The 6553-nt window shown below is 44.8% G+C and overlaps 1 long non-coding RNA gene across 1 annotated transcript in view; it reads right to left on the reverse strand.

The window, feature by feature from the left end:
* Positions 1-5183, reverse strand: part of LOC141577808 (uncharacterized) — a 170233-nt gene extending 165050 nt beyond the window's left edge. Inside the window, exon 1 of the long non-coding RNA XR_012507277.1 lies at positions 4855-5183. This is a non-coding gene — a long non-coding RNA (uncharacterized LOC141577808). The remainder of the gene's footprint in view (positions 1-4854) is intronic.
* Between the last annotated feature and the right edge of the window lie 1370 nt (positions 5184-6553).

The following is a 6553-nucleotide window of genomic DNA, read 5'->3' on the forward strand; positions in this document are numbered from 1 at the left end:
GGCAAATAATGCAAATGAAAAAGAATTATGCTGTCTAGTTTCAGAAGGCAAAACAAGATCAACACATGTTTAAATTTACTCCTTTGGGGAAGTGGAATTGACAGTTTAGTTTCAATATTGAACCTTTGCAAGAAAGTTAGAGGACAAAAGATCCAGGCTTGATATATTGAAGCACTTACTGACAATAACAGCTGTTCCAAATGAAGAAGCCCGCCTTCAGGAAGACTGAACAGCCTGTCTTTGGAATAATAATAATAGCCATCCCAGATGAAGTGTTCGCTCTTTATGATTCTATGCTAAATAGCATCATCTATGTAGATACAGGTAGAGATACATAAAAATACGTGACTATGTGTTATGTATGTATGAACTCATATTCATGTTTATATCCATTTTTTCTATTTAATCTTTACAACCCTATGTAAGGAGATACTACCATTTATCCCCATTTTGTAGATAAGTAAACTAATGCCCCAGAACATTACCTAACTCATCCAAGGCCACACATAGATTAAAAGGCTTAGTGGAGATTGAAAGGCAGGCAGCCTACTGCAGAGCCTCACTCTTCACCAACCACACCACCACAATGGCCCCTGGAAGTCACTGGACAGTAGCTATGACTATCAGTCACAACAGGGACCATATAGACAGGGCTTTGGTATAGAAAAGGTGTGTTCTATGTGACTTATAGGGTCCTTCCAAACAGTTATGACTAGTTTTCAATCAACGTATATAGACTATTAATAATAATATTTGTACAAATATTGAATTCAATTATTAAACATATTAATGGCTGCTATATGCGTAACATCGTAAAGAATGCAACTGGTAAGAGACAGAGGAGTGAAAATCATCAAAAACGGTATCTACCCTCGAGGAGCACACGGTCCCACGAGAGATGAGATGACACATGGGAAGCCACGAGACACCAGAGCCTGAATGGGCTGTATTTCTACTGAATGTGCGGGCCTCAGTTTTGGGGGCTCACAGAGGACCCAGGTCTCTGTGGGCTGTAGTGTGGCTGCCCCCCTGACATGATTTCACAAGGACCCCATGACGGATGTTGATCATGGCTGCAGATCAGTTTCTGAAATTTTTTCCTGTGTTTGTGTAAATGGTGGTAAGAGGCACTATAAGTAACACTGTCTCAACACCCATGTTGTTTGGTTAATTGGTTTTGGCTTTGTTTTCTTTAAGTTTTTTTTAGAGCAGTTTTAGATGCATAGCAAAATTTGGTGCTTGTGCATGGTTAGGTTTCCAATCGCCAGCTCCCATGACTCATTGTCTGAGGTCTTCTTCCGCCCCCAGAGCTCACTTTGCAAACCCGGGGTGCAAGACGAGCAGGGAGTAGCAGGAAATGCACATTGCACCTCCTGCCCATCAGCCCTCAGCTAACAACGGCCAGGGTTGGTGGGTAACTATCTACCTCCCTTGCCCATCAGTGGCATAGCTCTGAGATGCATGGTCTACACTGTCTCCCAAAACTCCCCAGCAGGGTCATTATGTTCTAGTTGCCCACGAAGGTAACTTGCTTGATAATATACCCTTTATTGCTTCAGTCCCTCCCTATCTGACTTTCCCACTCTCTCCCATTGTTTCCTTGGATCACCTCCCAAAATTGCTGCTTGCACTCAAATCCTTGTTTTGGTGTTGCTTTAGGGAGAACTCAACCTGGACTTGGATTCCCAGCCCCTGGCAACCAAGGCATCCAACTTAAGTCCAATTGACCTAAATATTTCCACCAGAGATTTTCACCCACGAGCAAATGAAAGGTTAGAATTTGTTCTGAGGCCACCAGCAAGGGCCTCTTGTGTCCAGCAAGGTGGTAGCTCCAGCTGGCAGCCATGAAGGTAGCAGGGACTCTTACCAGGCTCTTCCTAGTACATGACTTTGACTGATCCACCTGATAGGTAACAACCAATGTCTTTTCTGCTAATGGTATCCAGAGTTGGATTAACTTATCTCCATCCATGGAGCCAACTAAATACAGACCCCCGTTCTTGCAGAGATGCTTGGACTTAGTCTCCATAAGGGAGCAAGGATTTGAGAGCTTGAATTTTATTCCTAGAATTTTAGAATTGGGAAGGACATTTGAGACCATCCAGTCTCTTTCTTCACAGGTGAGAAGATTGAGGCCAGCAAGGTTAAAAGATTTCCTTAAGTGGGGCCCAGAAAGAAGTAGAGGCAAGAGACAGTTTTTTAACCATAGTGGTTAAGAGCCAAGCTTTTTGAAGGCAGTTGTCTGGACTTGAGGCCCCACTTGCTGCTTGTGTGTATTTGGAGAAAGCTATTTAAGGTCTCTAAAGCACAATATTCTCGTCATTATACAGTTGTGAGGATCACATGAGATGATCTATATAAAGCACGCAGCATGGCAGTCATTGGGATGCTTTCAGCTCCAAATAACAGAAGAACCCACTAAAAGTATTTTTTTAATTAAGGAATTAAAATAAGAAGTTCAAAATTGGGACTGTTCCAAGGTTGGTTTATCAGGGTCTTTTTATGTCATCAAGGACTCATGCATACTCTCCATGTTCTGCTGTGCCATCTGCAGTGTGTCTCCCATGATGGATGTAGATGGCAGAAGACAATCCAAGCAGCACCACCTCATGCAACAATAACTGGCAGGAAAGCAGGAGAGCAGATTCTCCCCCAAGGTATTCTTTATATCAAGGAAGAAAACCTTTCCCAGAAGCCCCCTTATGTCTCACTAGCCAGGTGTGCATTGCATTCCATATCTAAACCAATCCCTGACAACAGGAATCCAGGTAGCATGATTGGCTTAGGTCAAAGCAACATGTCCTTCCTGCTACCAGGGTACAGTCACCTCCTTGGAACACACAAGGAGGAGGGGGTCAAAGGGACATCAGGGCTCTGCCAGCAAGAAGGAGGAGTTGATGTAGAATGACTGATGGGTTAGGAAGCAACAACACCAACCATAGTTGCTGAGTTTACAGAGATGCTGAATAAATGCTGTTTTTAGTGTGATGTGCAGTTCCTTGTGCTACACAATTGCAACCTTTTCTTTGGTTTAAAGCTATCTGTCTTCAATGGTAAAATTATCTAGTAGTGTAAGTAACACTGTCTCAACAGCCATTTTATTTGGTTAATTGGTTTTGGCTTTGTTTTCTTTAAGTTTTTTTTAAGAGCAGTTTTAGATACATAGCAAAATTTGGAGGAAGGCACAGAGGTTTTCCATATACCCCTGCCCACACAAGCACAGCCTCCCGCATTATCAAGATCCCCTACCAGAGCAGTACATTTGTTACAAGTGATGAACATAAATTGACAGAACATCACCAAAACAGTACCTTACACCCAGGCTCACTCTCGGTGTGTTCTATGGGTGGCCTCAAATGTATGACATGTATGCATCATGAAAATATCATACAGAGTATTTTCACTACTCTAAAGATCCTCTGTGCTTCACCCATTCTCCCCTCCCTTCTGTGCCCCCAACCCCTGGCAACCCCTGATCTTTTCACTGTCTCCATAGTTTTGCCTTTTCTAGAATGTTATAGTGCTGGATCACACAGTGTGTAGCCTTTTCAGTTCAGTTCCTTTCACTTACTCATATGTTAAGTCATTTTTTTACTTTACAATATACAGTTTTGTAAAGGGGAAAGGTGGCTGTGGTGCTGAGGGTATAGATGGAAGAACAGAGAAAGAAGGGCCTGATGGAACCAGAAAGCCAACTTTACAGGCATCCCAATTTCACCTGGGGCCTGCTCCAAGCTGGGCTTTAAAGAATGGACTTTACATTTGCACTTATCCTCCTGAAATCCAAATTCCCACTTGTACTAAGAGACTTTCAAGCAAAAGAGCACAAGTTAGAAAACAAATCCTGTTGGAGCCTCCTCTAATAGCTGTGCCTCTTAGCCGACATCACCCGTGCCGGGGCCGGTCTCATTTGTTTTGTCCACCCCAACACAGCCAGCACAGCAGATGATCAGGACCAGAAGTGGCCCATCCAGGCTTTCCTAGGTTCTGTCATGAATGCAAATCTTAACCTTCAAAGAGCATCTTTCATCTTCCAATGTCCTCGCCTAGAAAATGAACTGTCACATTAATGCTCATCCCAGCCCCTGACCTGAGAGGATCTTTTAGCCTTAGTGCTCCCTGCTCACCCCTGTGGCTGCTACTCACATTTTCCCCAGAGAGGGGATCTGTTTGACCTTGTTCACTGGCCAGGCTGCTACTAAGGACCCCTCCTCAGGTGAGGTGCAGCCCCCCACCTGTCAGCAGGATTCAGGCAGGACAGCGTTGCATCATGCTTGCCTATGTGACATGGCCTGTGAATAGAGGCAGATTCTGTTCTCTGTAAACAGGCTATGGTTGTGGGGGGAGGGGTGCAAGGAGCCAGACCAAAGTATATGGTGGAGGCAGAGAGAGCATTTACTCGGGTGTTTAGCCAGAAGAACTAGAGAAAAATTCCTCTGGCCTTCTCCAAGAGACAGACTCTGGGAAGCAGCAAACATGAAGTTAGATCTAAGGGATAGTGTTTTTGAGGGTCCTGGAATTAGTCTGCCTCCTTCCCCCTTATTCACACCCACTTTCAGGGTTTTCTGCAAATCAAACAAAGAGAAAACAAAATAATGAAGGTGGGAAATTGCAGGAGCAGGAGAAACTTACTGAAGTCTAAACATGGGAGCCCTAGTCTGAAGTTTCTGCATCCTGTCTGATTTGGCAAATAAAAATCTCTCTGGAGTTTCTCCTTCCCCTTTTTTCCTTAGACTGGACCTCAAATTTCTCTCTGCCTTCAGCCATAGAATTATAGAGATAAAAAAGTGCAAAGAGTACAGCTCCTTGTATTCAGATACAGAAACTAAGACCCAAAGAAGCTGTGTGACATACCTAGTTGCCAGAACTTGTCCTGGAATTAAGTATCTGGACTGGCTGCCCACGTATCTTGGTACCAGTGGGACTTCTCCATAGCTGCCCAGAGGGGTCTCAGAGTTGCACCGGCAGACGGGTTGACAAGAGTCTTCACAGACACCAGGTGTGGGAGCTGGGAGGGCCTCTGAGCTTCCATGTCCTCACAGCTGATGTAGACAGAAGCACTGTTATCCTGGCCGGATAAGGACCATCTGGAGACGCCAGAGGACACAAGGCCCACTGCAGCGTATCTAGCCTGCAAATTGAGAAATTCAGGCAAGTTACTCTGCCCATCGTGTGACATGATATTGCTGTTGCTTATGAAAGGGTACTGGCCAAAATCACTAGTCAGGAAAAATGAATCAAGGGAAGGTTAAAAAGTTACAAAAGTGAAGACTTCATCCAATTACCGGTTAGCTGAACAGGGAGAAGACAAATTCTTGGACAAAATTCCATCCCAAAGCTGAATGGAAGAATCCAGACACTGAGCCACTGCCTTTCCCCTTGGGTTTCTTGGGAATAGGCAACCCCAGCTCTGGAGGGATGAGACCTGGGTACAAACCCTGATTCCTTTGCTTACTAGCCATGCAGACTTGACTAGGCAATTTCATTTGTCTGAGGCTCTGCTCCCTCGTCTGTATGATCTGGGACTGTTGTGAGAATTCAGTGAGATAATGTATATAAGGGGCCCAGCTCTGGATGGGCACAGAGTAAGCATTAATGAAATGGTCATGAGTATAGCTGTCACCATCATTGTTCGGCCACAGTGTGCACAGCTCTAACCATGACCATCACCAGCCTGAGCAGGCTGTTTCAGCAAGAGAGGCAGGATTTGGTTGGACAGAAACGCTTGGACTTCCCATCCCAGTGAGCACAGAGCCAGCACTGGACACTTGTTGGCCTAAAGCATGGTTTCTCAACCTCAAAGCTACTGACATTTTTGGACCAGATAATTCTTTGTTGGGAAGGCCTGTCCTGCGCCTTGCAGGATGGTTAGCAGAATCCCTGGCCTCTACTCACTAGATGTCAGTAGCATCCTCCCCTAGTTGTGACAATCAGATGTTCCCCGGCATTGCTATATGTACCCCTTCGGGCAAAATCACCCCTGGTTGTACCACTGGTCTGCTGAAATGTCCAGAATGTGTTTCTTACCAAGGTCAAAGACTCTGCGGACAGTTTCTGGCTACAAATCACCTGCCCAGGGTTACCTTTTTCTGGCAAACCACAGAAGAACATTCACCTCATACATTTTACAAGCACTGCATTCCAGGGGAAGAGAATGAACTGGGGAAACAATTTGGTGGGCATGTAACATTTGTACTTATTTACAAGGTTGCTTCAGGCTAATATATCTGTGACTACAAATTTCTGCTTGACTGAATGGTGGGATTTTCTAAAGCTCGAGCACAGACCAGATGTTAGCAGGAGCCCTTTGACCCTGGTTAAACATTGTGGCTGGTCAGCAGCCTCCATGGGGGCCAAGAGCCTTACATGAGAGCGTTCTTTCCAAAGGTATTTACCACTCTCTAGTTAAACATAACCAAGGCATTGTTCCAATTCCAGGGGCCTGCATCTGCAGGGGGCCCTTTAAGAAGAAAACAATTTAAAAGAATAAACAAGTGAAAGAATGAAGGGAACCTCTCCTTTCCACATCACCTTCTGTTAACCTGTGGGACTT

The sequence above is a fragment of the Camelus bactrianus genome, chromosome 6 (assembly GCF_048773025.1).
Source record: "Camelus bactrianus isolate YW-2024 breed Bactrian camel chromosome 6, ASM4877302v1, whole genome shotgun sequence".
Classification (NCBI taxonomy): Eukaryota; Metazoa; Chordata; class Mammalia; order Artiodactyla; family Camelidae; genus Camelus; species Camelus bactrianus.